This window comes from Canis aureus, chromosome 3 (genome assembly GCF_053574225.1).
Source record: "Canis aureus isolate CA01 chromosome 3, VMU_Caureus_v.1.0, whole genome shotgun sequence".
Taxonomy (NCBI): Eukaryota; Metazoa; Chordata; class Mammalia; order Carnivora; family Canidae; genus Canis; species Canis aureus.
Genome location: NC_135613.1, coordinates 29,948,730 through 29,964,941, shown reverse-complemented (window position 1 = coordinate 29,964,941; position 16,212 = coordinate 29,948,730).

The following is a 16,212-nucleotide window of genomic DNA, read 5'->3' as shown; positions in this document are numbered from 1 at the left end:
GACACATGCTGGTGAGAGAAGAAGGGTTTGGGGTGTGTTCAAGTGAACAGAGAGGCGGGGCTGGAGCAGAGTGTGGGGGCTACCCAGTGCTCAGGAAGACAAGGGAGTCACCAAGGCTCCATCGCTGGGGAGCCCTATTCATGCCACAGGCCATCTGCATTCCTCAGAAATGGCTCTGCAACCACCCCTCTCTCCATCCCTCCTGAGTCATTCTGATCACGCTGCTCTGCCCTTCACCCATCCGTCACTGGCATGCCCACTCTTTTGCCTCTTCTGCCCATCACAAAGCTGGCCTTAAATAATTTCTGCACAAAAATCTCCAGTGGCTCCAAATACCTTCACAGAGCCTTCAAATCCATTCATTTCCTGTCTTTGTGTTAGTCCTGGGAAACAGCTGGGGTTTTGTTTCATCTGCTCACCCGGGGAATGAACACCCTTGAATTCACTTTTTGCCTAGAAAAGAGCAGTCCTTTGGAAATTGACAACCAGGAGAAGTTACATTTTATTCAATGAAAAAAGATAAAGCCTAATTATTTTAGGGGTATTTCCTACCTTCTCCTTGATGGTGGCTTCTTACTTCTCAGGTACAACCAGATTCTCTGGATCTACTTTAATTATGGTTAGACCTGTGGTTTTCTCCCAAAGCTGCTCTTCTGTCATCTGTGCTAGTCAGAGGGCCAACCAGGGAGAAACTCACCATCAGAAAAGGATTTCTTCCTTCCCCTTTTGTTAAGGTTTGGGCTCTGGCTGGTGATGGGTGTAAGACTATCAAACGTCACTAAAAGCGTACAAATCAGGCATTGGGAGGCCCTGTGCTGGGTGCCTGGGAGGGGGAGCTTCTGTCTGCACTCTTTCCTGGCTGTGTTCCAGAAGCATAGGCATGAACTCTGCAGCTCCCTGTCTGCAGCCAGAGATACTGGGCTGAACATGGAAGGAGTCAGAAGGAGAATCTGCCCAAGCAAGACCTTACAACATCAACTTCTGAAAATATGGCAGGCCAATGGCCAAATCAGGGTCATATCTTTTACTGCTGTAGCCCTTCTGCTGGCATCTCATAAATCCCCCTGTTTACTCTTCAGATAAGGTGGGTTTTTTCTTGTTTCTGACACTGGGGTAAGATAACTCCACACAGAAGAATCAAATGGAGGAGTCTCCATAGCCTGGATGTTTCTTGCCAGTAGGAAGCTGCTGTCATTCCTCAAAAGGCACCAGATTGGACAGACTGCTCCCTACCTTCCTAGTCTCTCTTCCCCCTTCCCTACTCATCCTATGAGTAGGGAACAGTGTATAGTACTGACTCAGCAGTACTCAAGGAAGTGATAGCAGCAGCAGGTGGCATCTGCTGAGAATTTACCTAATGCACACCTAACCAGAGTCTTCCCTGACTCTGGCCTGAATGAGCAGTACAAGATTATGTCAGTGGTCTGGTTCCCTATTACATAACAAGCCACCTCAAACCTAGTGACTTAAAACAAAAATGTTCTTTTTTTTTTAAATAATCTCTAATACTTCTGGGTATTGACTGGGCTCAACTGCATGGTTGTCCCTCAAGGCCTCTTATCTGATTATAGTCAGATGGTGAGTGGACCTGGAATCCCCAATAATCTTCATTCATGTGTCTGGAGCTGATTTGGGGAGCCCTTAACAGCTGAGGCTCCTCAGGCATCTCTCTTTATCTCTATGTCATCCATCTGTAAGCTTCAGTTTCCTCATCTCTAAAATGGTACTAATAATATGAACCATCTTTGCAGGATTGTTGTGAAGTTCAAACAAGCGGGTAAATACTTGAGAAATATCAGCTGATATAGTGATAATCATTGTCATTAGCAGGAAGATTTGGAGGCTACAGGAAGTCTTTGGACATTTGATAGCTGTTATTGGAGTATAAGACAACTCTTGCCTACACAGATTCAGAAGGAATATTGAGACCAAAGGATGCAAGATATATAGAAGAAGATTCTGGTGCAATTTGGAATAATAAAATGGTCTGGAAATGGAACTGGCTGCTACGACAAAGATTAAATTCCCATTGTAAGTAGGTTCAACATAGTTTATCTGATTATTTACTAGGAAGTGGCAAAAGGACACATGTACTGAATGGAAGATTAAGTAAGTTACTTCTAGGTCTTTCTGTAAGTATCTAAGTCTGTTTTTAATTCATTGATGGAATGGAGAATCTACAGTGTAAATATCACTCTTGTTTATCTGATCATTCATTTATTCAGCAAATATGTACTGAGCATCCTGCCGTGCTAAATCCTGTGCCAAGCACTGATGAAAGGATGGTGATTGTTGCAGCACCAGGAATACATGGGACACATGAGCATCAACCCAGGATTTAATGAAGGATGTAGACAATTGTGAAACTGAGAAATAGGATAGTTGATCCTCAGTGGAAAAAAACCAAGGAGAGGACACCAAACCTCATCTGTGGAAGAGGAAGAGAAGAGAAGCTTTCTGAAAGAAGGAATATCTGATTTGAGACCTGAAGGATGAGTAGATGTTTGGAAATAAAGTAAAGCTTGTGGGGAGTAAAGAAGAGTAGTCTAAGAAGAGGGAACAGTATGTGGGAAGATGAGAGAACATGGTGGAGGGGATTAATATGGCCCTCCCAGTACCCAGGACACAGGATATGGGGGGACTGGACATGTTTGAAGAGCACTGCTGACCACTATGAGGTATTCTTTGCCTCTGATGTACATATTATCACCCAGCCTCCCCCACAGTCTTATTTAGAAAGCTATTATTGGATGGATGAGAGCCTGTTCCAATAAGGATGCAGTAGAAACAAAGAGAAAAAAGTAGATTTAAAAGACCTTTGAGGAAGAATTGGCATGACTTGAAACTAGAATTGATCTTAAAGAGATGGACAATTAAGTTAATGTTTAAAGATGACCAAGATTTTGAGTTTAGCAGACAAAAGGAAACTAGAAGGAATAGCAGATGGGAAGGGAAAGATAATTCATTTGGAACACGTGACTCAGAGATAATGGCAGGGCAGGAGATGTCTTCTAGGTAATTAGGGATGAGAAGCCAGACATTTAGTGAAAGGTTGGGCTGGATTTACTGACTCTAGAATCAGAAGGAAGATACATCTCTGCTTCCATCAATCCAGAGTAAACAGTACCAGGCTTGTACTCCTGTAAGAAGAAACTAGAAAACTGGATGAAATGTATGAAACATTGGAGGACCAGCAGTATAGGCCTGTGACCTGTGAAAGAAGAAAAGTGAGGTGATTGTTTTCTCCCCAGAGGTACTTCCCATAGTGTAGGAACCAAGCAGACAGCAGGCTCACTGAGGTGAGGACAGAGAAGTTGGAATTGGAAGGAGCTCAGAACTAGAGAGAAGAGAGAGGGGTTGAAACAAAGAGCTCAAGAAATCTGCCTAGAGGTTCTCAGGAGTGCATTGCTAAATACTAAGCAGCATAGGGTAATATTCTGTAAGGCTTCTAAAGAACTACCAAGACACTGCAAAGCAAACATTTTCTGAAATCCACACAGTATTCCTGGAATCGTGAACTCTGATCAGCCAGAGTGGAATTGCATAACATCTATGACACTCCAGAGAGACTCCAGGGTTACATCTCATTAGTAAGACTAAATCACCTGGACTAAAAGCTACTCCAGGCTGTTCTAAAAGAAATTAAAAACAAGTCCCAAAAGGATCACATTTTTTTAAATCCACAAATAACTAACTGCACCCAGAACAAAACTCAGTGTATTATAAAGGGTAACAAAATGCAGACATTCAACAATGTAATAGTCAAGATGTCTAGTATCCAATAAAAAATTACTATATATGTGCAGAAGCAGGATAATGTAACCAATTACAGGAAGGAAACATATAACAGAAACAGATTCAGAAGTCACAGAGATGATGGCATTATCAACCAGTCTTTAAAATAGTAATTGCAAATATGTTCAAGGTATGACAGGGAAATATGAAAATAATGAAAAAGTAAAAGATATAAAAAGTAGCAAATGGAACTTCTTGAAGCTGAAAAATAAAATACCTGAAATTAAAAAAAATTTCTCTGGATCAGCTGAGCATCAGATTAAATGCTTAAGAAGAAAGAAACAGTGAACTGGAAGAAACAGAAGCAGAAATTATCCAACTGAAACCAGAGAAGAGATAAGGCTGAAAAGAACTCCAAAGACTTTAGTGATCTGGTGAGCAAAAATCCAAGTCGTGTAACATGTATATGATCAGAGTCCCAGAAGGGGATGAAAAAGGGTCAGAAAAATATTTGAAGCAATAATGGCTGAAATTTTCCTAATATGATACAAATACAGCCCACAAGTCTAAGCAGCCTAACAAACCCTAACAGGATTAACATAAAGAAAACCACATGATGGCACATTGTCACCCAGTTCCCGAAAACCAGTGGCAGAGAAAATCTTAAAAATACTCAAAGTATGGAAAGCTACGTCCCATACAAGGAAACAAAGTGAAGACTTAACCACAGATGTTTCATCGAAAACAACACATGACAGGAGACATTGGGATAATATATTTAAAAAGGGAACTAGACACTTTTAGAGACAACAGACGCTGCAGAATGTGTGGCCAGGAGGTTCATACTAGAAATGTTCAAGGTTTTTGGGCTGAAAGAAAATGATAACAGGGAGACTCAGATCTACTCCAGAAATGGTAAATATGTGGGTAAATTTAAAATAAGCCCTTTTTATCTTGCCTTAAAAAAATACTTTACTGTTTCAATTGGAGGAAAAAAACCCTGTAGTGTTCTGTGGAGTTTAAAAAAATAGAGAAGCAAAACATCCTACAGAGGGATCCCTGGGTGGCTCAGTGGTTTAGTGCCTACCTTCGGCTCAAGGGGTGATTCTGGAGTCCTGGGATCGAGTCCCACATTGGGCTTCCTGCATGGAGCCTGCTTTTCCCTCTGCCTGTGTCTGCCTCTCTCTCTGTGTCTCTCATAAATAAATAAATAAAATCTTTAAAAAAATCCTACAAACTAGTATCTTTCATTAACGTATGTGCAAAAAATCTTTAATTTCAAGAAATCAAATCCAGGCACATGTAAAGAGGATGATATCACCTGGTGCTCATCCCAGGAAAGTGAGTTTGGCTTAGTATTCAAAAACTCAACAGATATTTCATTATATTGACAGTAAAAAAAAAAAAGAATATCTGATCCTTTTGGTGGATTAGTAAAAATCTTTTGACAAAATTTACCACTCTTAATCGTAAAAACTCTTAGTAAAGTAGAGATAGAAGGAAACACTCTCAACTGATAAAGGGACTTCCAAGAAAATCCTAACCAACCAAAGTGTATTGTTAACATGAAAGCCTGAACATTTACAGGAATGTAGGAATCACATCCATTCTCACCATTTCTAGTCACTGTTTTACTGGAGGTAAAACACTATCATAAAACACGGGCAGAAAAATAAGAGGCATACAAATTGGACAAGAGTAGTTAAACTGTTTTTATTTGCAGATAATATGATCATGTGTGTAGAATATCCTAAGGAATCTAGAATAGATTTCCTAGAACAGATAACCAAATTTGCCAAGTTCTCTAGAAACAAAATCAATATGCAAAATTCACTTTGGCCCTATTATCACAAAAAAAGGGAAAATAAAATTCTAAACAATAGCATTACAAAAGCAAAATATTTAAGGATATAGATTTATTTACTATAGTTATATATATATATATCTAGCATAGTATATATATGTATACTATATATGTATATATACACGTGTTGTATGTGTTTATATATATGTATATGATATAAATATTTGGGAACATATGCATGTTTGTATACTTATATACAAGAACTGTCCACTGACAAACTACCAGACATTGATGAAAGAAATAACAACCTATGTGACTGAAGAGGAATATCTTGTCCAAATATCGAAAGACTCCATGTTAACATGTTAATTCTTCCCTGATCCATCTATAGATTCAGTGGAATTCTAATCAAAATTCAATTTTTTTGAAATTGAATTTTTTTTAAATTGACAAACTGATCCTAACTTTATCTGGAAACTTTTAAAAACCTAGAAGAGGCAAAATGACTTTGAAAAAAAAAATATCTTAGTCTGTTGCTGCTACTCTAACAAAATGCCATAAATTGTGTCTCTTAAATAACATGTATTTCTCACAGTTCTGGGGACTGGTGAGTTCAAGATCACATGGTGGGGGGGACACTCTGGTGAAGGGCAGTAACCCTAACTATCCCCCGGGCTCCATTTTCATGACCTCACCTAAAAGTAGTGATCTCCCAAAGGCCACACCCCTGAATACCATCATCACATTGGGGATTAGGGTTCCAACATATGAATTTGGGGGACAGGACACATGCGTGAATCCATACAAATAGCAAAGTGGGAGCCTACCACTTCTTGATTTCAGTACTTACTATAAAACCATGGTAATCACGATAGCGTGGTACAGCCATATGGACAGACATATAAATCAACGGAACAGAATAGAGATTCAAGAAATAGGATCACACTTATATGGTCAATTAACTTTCAATAAAGGTGTCAAGATAATTTAGTGGAGAAATGGTAGTCTTTTCATAAACAGTGCTGGAGCAACTGAACACCCATATGCAGAAAAAAATTAGCTTTGATTCTCACTTTACAACACATTCAAAAATTAATATGAAGTGGACCACAGAATTAAAAGTGATAGCTAAAAGTATAAACTTTAGTAATAAAATAAGGAATAAATAAATATTCATGGCCTTGAGGTAGGCAAAGTTCTCATAGGACACAGAGGGACCAAAGCAGAAAAGAAATAATTATAAGTTGGACTTAATTCAATATTTAACTTTTGCTTTTCAAAAAAAAAAAGCACTGTTAAACAAAGTTAACTCACAGACTGAGAGAGAACGTCTACAATATATATTAGGAAGGATCCAATAAAAGGAGATAATTTGATTTTTAAAAATGGTCAAGATGTTTGAACAGATAGATGAGCAGCTGATGAACACATGAAAAGCCCTCAGCCTCCTTGTCATCAGAAGACTCAAATTAAAATTGGTAAAAAGAGGTACAACTTTATACCTCTGGGACGACTAAATTCATGCTGAAGATACCAAGTGAGCAATGGGAATGCTCACGTACTGCGGGCGGTACCCAAATGCTGAGGAAAAGAGTTGGACAGCTTCTCAGGAAGATCAGCATATACTTTAGAGAGATCCTAGCACTGCACTCTTAGCCAATTACCCAAGGGCGATAAAAACATGTCCACACAGAGATAGTCACACATGTTCATAGCAGCTTTATTCATAATACTGTCCAGTGGAAGAGACCCAGCTGTCTATCAACATGTGACAGGGCTATGACATCATGGTGTCTCCACACTAAGGAAAGCTCCAGTGTTGCAAAGGATGCAAGTGCTGATAGACAATGATGTGGGTGAGCAAAATAAGGAAAACAAGACACACTTACTATGATGATTCCATGTATGTGGAATTGTAGAATAGGCACCAATAAACACAAAGCAGATCAGAGTTTGTCTGGTGCGAGGTCCTGGGTAGGGGTGGGGGGTTTACTGCAAGGTAGCCTGAGGCAACTTTTCACAGTATTAAATAATTCTTCTTCTTTCTTCTTCTTCTTCTTCTTCTTCTTCTTCTTCTTCTTCTTCTTCTTCTTCTTCTTCTTCAGTGGTTACACATGTCTACACATTTGTCAAAACTCATCAAAGTCTGCACTTAAAATGGGTGTTTTTAATTGTTTGTAAATTAACCTCAGTAATACTGCTTTTCAAAAATGTGCAGGATATTCCAGGGACAAGTAGCTGGGTGTCAGAGACTAGTGAACCAGCCAGCACACAGCAACCCATGGGGCACCTGCAGCCGGGTTAGCATTCTGGTGTCAAAATATTGACAAAAAGACTCCAAAGCTGTTGAGAAGGTGGGTGAGGCCAGGACATACAGATCTTCAAGTGGCAGGTAAGAGATCGTTTCCTGTATGGTGTGCTGATGAAGGGTTTTATGCAGGGACTGACACAGGGAGACTTGCTTTTCATGCTCACATCTGGCACTCGTGTGGATGGTAAATTGTAAGAGGCCGTACAGAAGACCAGGATCTGAAGTCAAATATGAAAATGCATGTTGAATGAGAAGTAGGTGGCTTTGGAAATTGATTTGCTGAGGGGTGAGGGAGAGGCAATACTTAAAAAAATCTACAAGTAAAAAATATTTTAAAAGGTAGATAGCTCATAAAAAAAAAAAATAGGGCAGGTTGCCTGGGTGGCTCAGTCGGTTGGACATCTGCCTTCGGCTCAGGTCATGATCCTGGAGTCTCAGGATTGAGCCCAGGGTAGGACTCCCTGCTCAGTGGGGAGTCTGCTTCTCCCTTTCCCTCTGCCCCTCTCTCTGCTTTTACTTACTCTCTCACTCACTCTTTCAAATAAATAAATAAAAAATATATTTTTTAAAAAAGCAAACATCTTGAACAGATACTTTACAAAGAAGGATCTATAAATGGCCAATAAACACAAGAAAAAGTGCACAAAATCATTAATCATCAGAGAAATGCGAAAGGAATCCCAAAACATACCCCTCTGCGCTTACGTGTTTGGCAAAAATTTGACATTATCTATTCTTCACTGAGGATGTAGAACAGAAACACACATTAATTGTTGCAGCTACTTTCTAACACGGTGAGCATTATCTACTGAAATTGAACATACACATTCTCCATGACCTACTGATTTCACACTCGCAGGCATACAGCCTGGTGCATAAATGCACCTGGTCATGTGTACAAGATCGTCCATAGCAACCCTGATTACAATAGCCCTCAACTGGAAACAAGCCAGACAAACAAGCCATGAGCCGTAGAACAGACACATGAAGGGTGGTATATTCTTACAATGAAATGCTTAAGCAGCAATAAAAAGGAACGAAAGGACATCGATATGCATGGATGAATCTCACAAATGGAATGTTGACTGAAAGAAGCCAGACACGGAATACACATGGCATGATTCAGTCTATACTGCGTTCCCAGCAGGTATGGTGCTCAGGCATGTGCATCTAGCCGGCTATACTGTAGCAACAGCAACAACCAAAGCAAGAAGTAGTCATCCTAGAAGTCAACATAAGGAGTGCTCTGTGGACGGAAGACTTGCCATCTTCCTGGGCCAATATTCCATGTCTTGATTTGGGTGGTGGTTACTTGGATGTATGCTTTACCACTGTTTCTGAATCTGAGCAGTGATGTTTTATATGCACTTTTATGTATATTACACCTCAAGACTTAAAAGTTTTGAAAGATCAGCAGAATATGGGGCAGTCACTGAAAACTTCAGACACACAAGGCCACGATGCACTGCTGCACAGGCTGTGCACCCTACAACACCCGTAGGAGCCACTCACATAGACATCAGTATTGCCAAAACGGAGTCAAGCGAGGTGACCTGAGGAGGTCTTAGTAGATGCTTCAGGGAGAGAGTTGAGAAGCCAGGAGGAGACATCCAGCCCCTCAAGAAGCCATGCCCAAAGAACCTCCCCTGCTCTCAATGCTCCCTTCTGCATCTCCTGCCATGGTCTCTGCTCCGGTCCAGTAGCCCAGGATGGCTGGCCACTGGCTACCGAGAGCCCTGGGAGGTTTCTGATGTGAACCCCCACTTGCAAGGGAGCTGTTCTTACTGCATCCATGAGATGCAGGAGAGAGTATAGCCTCCTGTCTCCCCACCCAAATCCACCCAACAGTCACCCAAATCAGAGCGGCACAGGTCAGAGCCCCAGGCCCTTCCAGGGAAGAAGCAAAGGATTTTCTGTGAGAGTGAGGGGGCCATCAAAGTGACCAAAGGCGTGGCTGCAGCCTCTCCTGCAAATGGGGACTTGCCGTCGCCTTGTGCACACACAAGGCAGGATCCTTTTGTGTCAATTCGTTTCACGGGGGACATGACCAGAAGCTCAGAGATGAGATGTCACCTCTTCAGGGTCCAGGGTTTAACGTCAGGCGGTGCCCCCAGGGGCCTTCCCATTTCTTATTCTAATTCTGTGGATTAAGTCAGGTTAAGGATTCCAGACCCAGAGAAATGTTCCTCTGCTAACATATTAGCATGATAATAGGGATTCAGCGTCTGACGGAGAAACTCCGGCTCCTGGGAAAGTCAGTGAAGCAGCACTTCCCTCAGGGCTTCAGGACTGGGCAAATTTGAGAGAAGCCACAGCCCCGCCCCACAGAAGGTGATGCCGGCCCAGCACTGTGCACATACCCTAAGGGGATTCACAGAGGCTCTCTACCCCCAGCAACCCATCCGAGGCCCAGGCCCATACCTGCCTGGAGGGCTAGCGTTGGTCCTTGAGTCCCTGGGAATGTGGCTCTGGAGGCAGAGGGCACCCCGCCATTTGGAGAGGGGGGCGTGGAGGAAGAGACACAGACAGACAGACAGACAGACAGACAGACGAAAGGAGAATTTCTCTTCTGTAATTTATGAATAGCGACACCAGGAAGTGCTCACGATTAGGGAGCACTCACAGTGGGTCAGGAGCTGCAAGGTCTGAGAGGAACAGCTCCTTTGCAAGTGGGGGTTCACATCAGAAACCTCCCAGGGCTCTCAGTAGCCGTCCTGGGCTACTGGACCGGAGCAGAGACCCTGGCATGAGATGCAGAGACCTTGGGTCAGAAATGGGCCTCGGCCTCGGCCACGGTGCTCCTGGTCTCTGTGGGCTGGAGGCCAGCTGGCTTATTATGAAAACAGGGCAAAGAACACAAAAACTCCAACAACAACAGAACCCACCCATCATTAGCCATTTTCCAAACCTAATGATTGTAATTAAGGCAGAGAGGAATGTCTGGGATATTTTAAGCCACAGTCAACGTATCATTTTGAGAAAAGGAGAGCAGGACCGGGAAGCTGCTGGTAGCAGCCCCAATATGATGTAGCAATCCCTTTCGTAAATAACCACCGGGACCTCTGGTTCCCAGCACCCGTTTCACTTCACTCAGACCCAAGACGAGTTGCCAGCATGGTGTGGAGCCAGGGTGCCATGTAGGGTACCCAGGTGATGCCCAGGAAGACCCAGGGCTTCAGCCCCCTGCAGGCTAGCATCCCCTCACGCGGACTCCATGGAGACTTGGACATGCCTGGATGGATCTGCAAATTCCCACTATGCACTTGGTTTGCACTCACTACTCCCCCCAACCCCACAGACACGCTCAACATGTTTTGTGCAAATGCACAAGGAGGCCCCCATCGGCATACCCGGCTCATCATGAGCACTGTATGCAGCCGGTACCCCCAAGGCTTTTAACCGGCATCTGGCCTCCTGCAGGCTGCCCGAAGGTGAAGGTGTGCTCAGGCACTAATTCATGAGCCCTGGGAGCCCAGGTAACAGAGGCTCCTCCTAGACCTTGGAGCCAAGAGTCCTATGCCTCTATGCCTCTTTCTGCTTCTGTATCTCCTGTTAGAACACCGGTCTCTCTCCTTTGGGGACTCTCTGAAGGGGCTGCTGCCAGTCAGGAGCAGGTAATATCCTCCTGACACCTACTGGGCAGAGACGTCAATGCAGCGACATGTTGACATGTTGATGGGTTGGGATTGTCTCCTGTTTGTTCCTGGTAATAATGGTGTTAGTGGAAGTGTAATTGCTGGGGGCTTGCACAGGTGTGGACCCCGTGAGCCCATGAGGATGTGTAGAGGGCGTTGTGGGGTATGTGAGGGAGTGGGGTGTGTGCACACACAAGGCAGGGGCAAGTCCGTGTGCAGCTGCCATTGCAGGAACTTGGGTGTGTAGGAGTGTGTGCACACACTTGTGTGGGGGAGTGTGGCAGAGACTTCTGTTGGTCATGTGTCCATGAGCATGTGGTTGGGGCCGCTGAGGACCTGCCTGTCACTGAGTGGACAGTGGATTTGAAAGAGTGGCATCAGTGGGGGGCGTCTGTGTGTACCTGGCGCATGTGAAGACGTAGGCTTATGCACGGTGTGTCGGATGGACGTTGCTACTGGTCAGGTTTAGGGGTGTGTGAGATGGTCTCTGCGTTCCCACCCGGAGGCTCTTACTCCTCAGTGGTGAGCTTTCTCTTCTTACCTGCCTCCAGCAGAGGAGGGACCTGTGACTTTATTTAATGTATGAGAGAGGTGGTTTCTTAGGCATTTTCATATTCTCACCTGAAGAGGGAAGCACGTGTCTCAGTGTCTCACTTACAGACACACGTGTGCAGTCACACATGCCCCGCACAGCCTCAGGCACACAGAACACAAGACAATGAGAAGCAGTCCCCTTACCCTCCTTCTCTTGGACACCCCCATGCCCTGGGCACCTGCACAAAGTTTGGGGCCTCTGTGATGGCGACCAGTCCACTTGCCACATCATAGTTCTGGTTTTTAGGTGCCAAGAGCCTGAGGGTCTGCCCCAAACCGAGGCAATGGAGCTGGTAGGGATGAAACTGTAAACCACAAGTGCTTGTTGTGTGGCAAACAAGCTCCCCGCGTTGGATGAGCTCGTGGGGTCTCCACAGCATTACAGTGAATGCTTTTGCCCTCACTGGGACTTAGCAGGGAGAACTAGCCCCCAGCTACGTGTGGGAGACCCTGGCTGCCCTGTTACTTCTCTTAAACCTCTCAGTTTCCTCTGGAAAGGACTGTGGCCGGGTGGGCGGCTTCCTAGAAGTGTCTTTTCCACCCATCCTTGCACACAGTGAAGTCATCTGACTCAGTTCAGGCCAGTGGATGTGGATGTGAGTGGGAGTGAGGCACCCTGCTTCTGAGACCTTTCTCTGAAATGGATCAGCCGTGCCCTCCCCTGGTCCTTCTCTCTCCTGGCTGGCTCAGGGGTGGCAAGAGTCGGTGCCTCCCTATGACCCATAGGAGGATGTCCTGAGTTAAGGATGCAGACATGCCCAGCTGGCCATGAATTGCTTACTTCTGAAATAGAACACGAGAGAGAACATTTCTACCATGATCATTCTGGTCCCCTAGCTGGAGCACTGCAGGCTGTTCTCTAATAAGTACAGAAATGGGAGCTGCCATAGTTACACCCAGGAGATGTGGGCTGATTCAGGGAGGCCCCCGCTCACACAGGCCTGCTGAAGTGGTGGCCCGTTAGGGTACCATGCAAGGCAGTCTCACAATACTGGGACCACCAGTGACAGTCAATCACCTGCTGGAAAAGTGGTTGGGAAGAATCAGAGAATTAGAACAAGTAGGTGGCTTCCCGTTGATTTGAGCAAAGTCCAACAAGAGAGGAGCCCAGATGAGGCCAGTGGCTCTATGGGGAGGGGTCTGGAGGAGGATCACAGTTCTGCTTGGGGAAAGTGCTCTGCCCATGCCCACACACCAAGGGCCTGAGTCTTCAGAACCCACGACCTTGTTGGCTTGAGAAAGTGGTCGGCTTTGAACCACGAGTAATTGGGTGTAAGCGTGGGGCCTCTGCCTTCCACAAGACTCCCCAAGAATATTTCCTGGTCACATGGTAGAGCCACTCCAGTAGGCGGTCAAGGGTGGGACCTCCACACCCAATTCTACTGCTTCTAATGCTCTCAAAGAAGCCATCCCTGAGGAGATGAGCCAAGCACAGAGGCCCTAATATGAGTAAGGACTGCAGGCTTAAGACTCATGCATGAAGGATGACTGTCTGTGGTTACCCAACACTGTAGGCCACTAAAGTTATGAGAAAACTGGTTTGCCAAATAGAAGGCAACCTTTGCTTGCGAAAGCCATGACCGTTTGAACCTTAAAGCAAGCTCTATCTCCCTGAAACTTCAGCCTTTAAGGAAGCATACTACAACCCTTCCCTCAGATGCACAGGGGAGCCCAGAGTTTGAAGCCGAGGGCACAGGCAGTGGACAATGAACTCCCAGAGAGCAGAAACAGAATCTGACCAGTGATCACGCTTATTCTGGGGACAGGGAACCTTCAGAATCATCACCGGAGAAGCAAATCAAGTTTGGTGGTATAAGAAACACATAATTTTAGGGCCCTCATATTTAAAATACAAATATATATACACACACACTCATTTATGTATATACACACACACAAACTTAGATTATGAGATGAATATTTAAAATGAGAAGAAATCATATTGCCTTTGAAATATTAAAAGGCTGACAGATACATTTCCTTTTGGTCTACATTTTTAGCTTCATTTAGAATACTATTTTTCCTCATTTTTGAATTTTGGGTATAATCCATAAACCTGAACAAATTGTAAAAATTAGTTAGAAACCAATGAGTCTTACTGCTGTTGCTGTGTTGCATGGAGCTGAATCACTGTAATCAAATTACCCCACACTGTATAGGTTGAATCATTGATGAATTTGTATCGTTTTGTCACTGAGACATTTATTGCATTGAGACGCTTCATGTGGCTTGGTGGCAATGCATGTTCTTTCAGCTAAAAATTTCAGCCTTGCTTAAGACAAGGGACATGGGGTTTATCAAGACTTGATCCAATATCTCAGCATGTTTAAAGCTCGCCAGGTCATACACAGATGTTGCTGACGGTAGTTGCACTACGGGCTTGGGCCTCACAGACGCAATTCTAATTCACAAGTCTTGGTGAGTGGGCACACAGGGCAGCAGGAGGGTTTCTAGAAGCTGTTCCCACACCAGAGTTCATAAGCCCTACACCGGAAACATGCCCCCCCATGACCAGGGCCCCCCAATTCAAATGCCCCTCAGCCACAACCCCATGGTCACTGCCATGTCCCCAGACAGGAGGGGAAGTGCAATGGGGGAAGTTGAAGTGGCTCACAATTGTGCTTGGTGTCTTCTGTGGGTCCTATAAACACACACCACCACACAACCCTCAAGAACCCCACAGATTATTTAAGTAAGGAAAACTGTCAGAGCTAAAGGGTATGCAAGAGCAGTTACAAAGGTTTGGGGCTGATGTTCCGGGGATAGAAGCTCTCAGAAGTGATGTGAGAGACGGAAAAGGAAGGTACCCTGGCCTCAGGAGATGAGGTCAGACCCCATCTCCCCACTGCCTCCCTGAAACCTGGCTGTGCCAGTTGCCTCTGCATGTTCTTCTGGTGGGCAAAACAAGGCAGTAAGAACACCAGATCCACATACCTCCTCCAGTTGCTGCAAGGATCAGAACTCTGAGCACTGTAGGGAGCGCTTTATAAACCATGCTGGATTCTAGGGAGCTCAGTTATTATTGATGCTGACGTGCATGGGGGAAAGGTGGGCGCCAGCCTCCATAAAACCCCCTCCATCACCACAGATCAACCAGCAGGGCAACCTTGATGCCAAGAAAAAGCTACTTGTCTGGGCATTTCCACTTGTAAAGCCCCTCTTCATCTTTTCCATTGTTCATTGGCTCAGACATATGTCTGGAGCACCTGCTCTGTGTCAGATGCTGGTGTTACAGAGGTGGAGAGGCTGGTAAAGTTCTTGCTTTCAAGGGGTTTGTATTTCAGTCTTGGAAGGAAGCCAGGAGGTGGAGGAGATCGAATTGGATGAGCCCTTCTTCATTGCTTGACACTCATGGGCTGGACTCCATTCGGCCAGGAGCCAGAGGCAAAGACAGGTGAGCCATAAGCACAGCGTTCTCTACACAGTTCCATCTTGATGTTCAAACCAGGCTTCTTATTGTGGTTTGTGGTAAATGTGGTGGTGGTGATAGTGATGGTTATAGTTGTTGACTTTGCAGTTGTTGTACTGGTAGTGGTAGTGACTGGTAATGTGTTGGTGTTGGTGATGCTGGTAGCTGTGCAGTTGTTGCAACAATGGCAGTGATGGTGGTGGTGGTGGTTGATGGTGGTGGTGGTGGTGGTTGATGATGATGGTAGTGGTGGTGGTTATGGTGGTTGATGGTGGTGGCTGATGGTGATTGATGGTGGTGGTTGATGGTGGTGGTGGTAGTTGTGATGGTGGTGGTGGTGGTGGTCGATGACAGTGGTGATGGTGGTGGTGGTTGTTGATGTTTGGACTATATCTGTTTCCAAGTGCATCAACTACAGCTCTCTTTTCCAGAGAGCCAGATTTACTTATTTTAATTATTGATAGAGAAGTTAATTAAAACACGGAATTTCTGCAAACCCCAGAACACTAGTCTTCAAATGATCTCTTTTTTGCCATTTATTATGACCCTGTATTCACCGGCAGTAATCCAGCCTTCAATCTTTGTGACAGTGTTCTAAACCCAGCCAATTTAAATAATTCTACCAGTAAAAATTCCACAAGATGCTATCAAACATTTTATGAGTCTAAATATATAGCACCAACTGTGTCTAATCATCTTTTTTTTAAAATCCAACTGGGAAGAA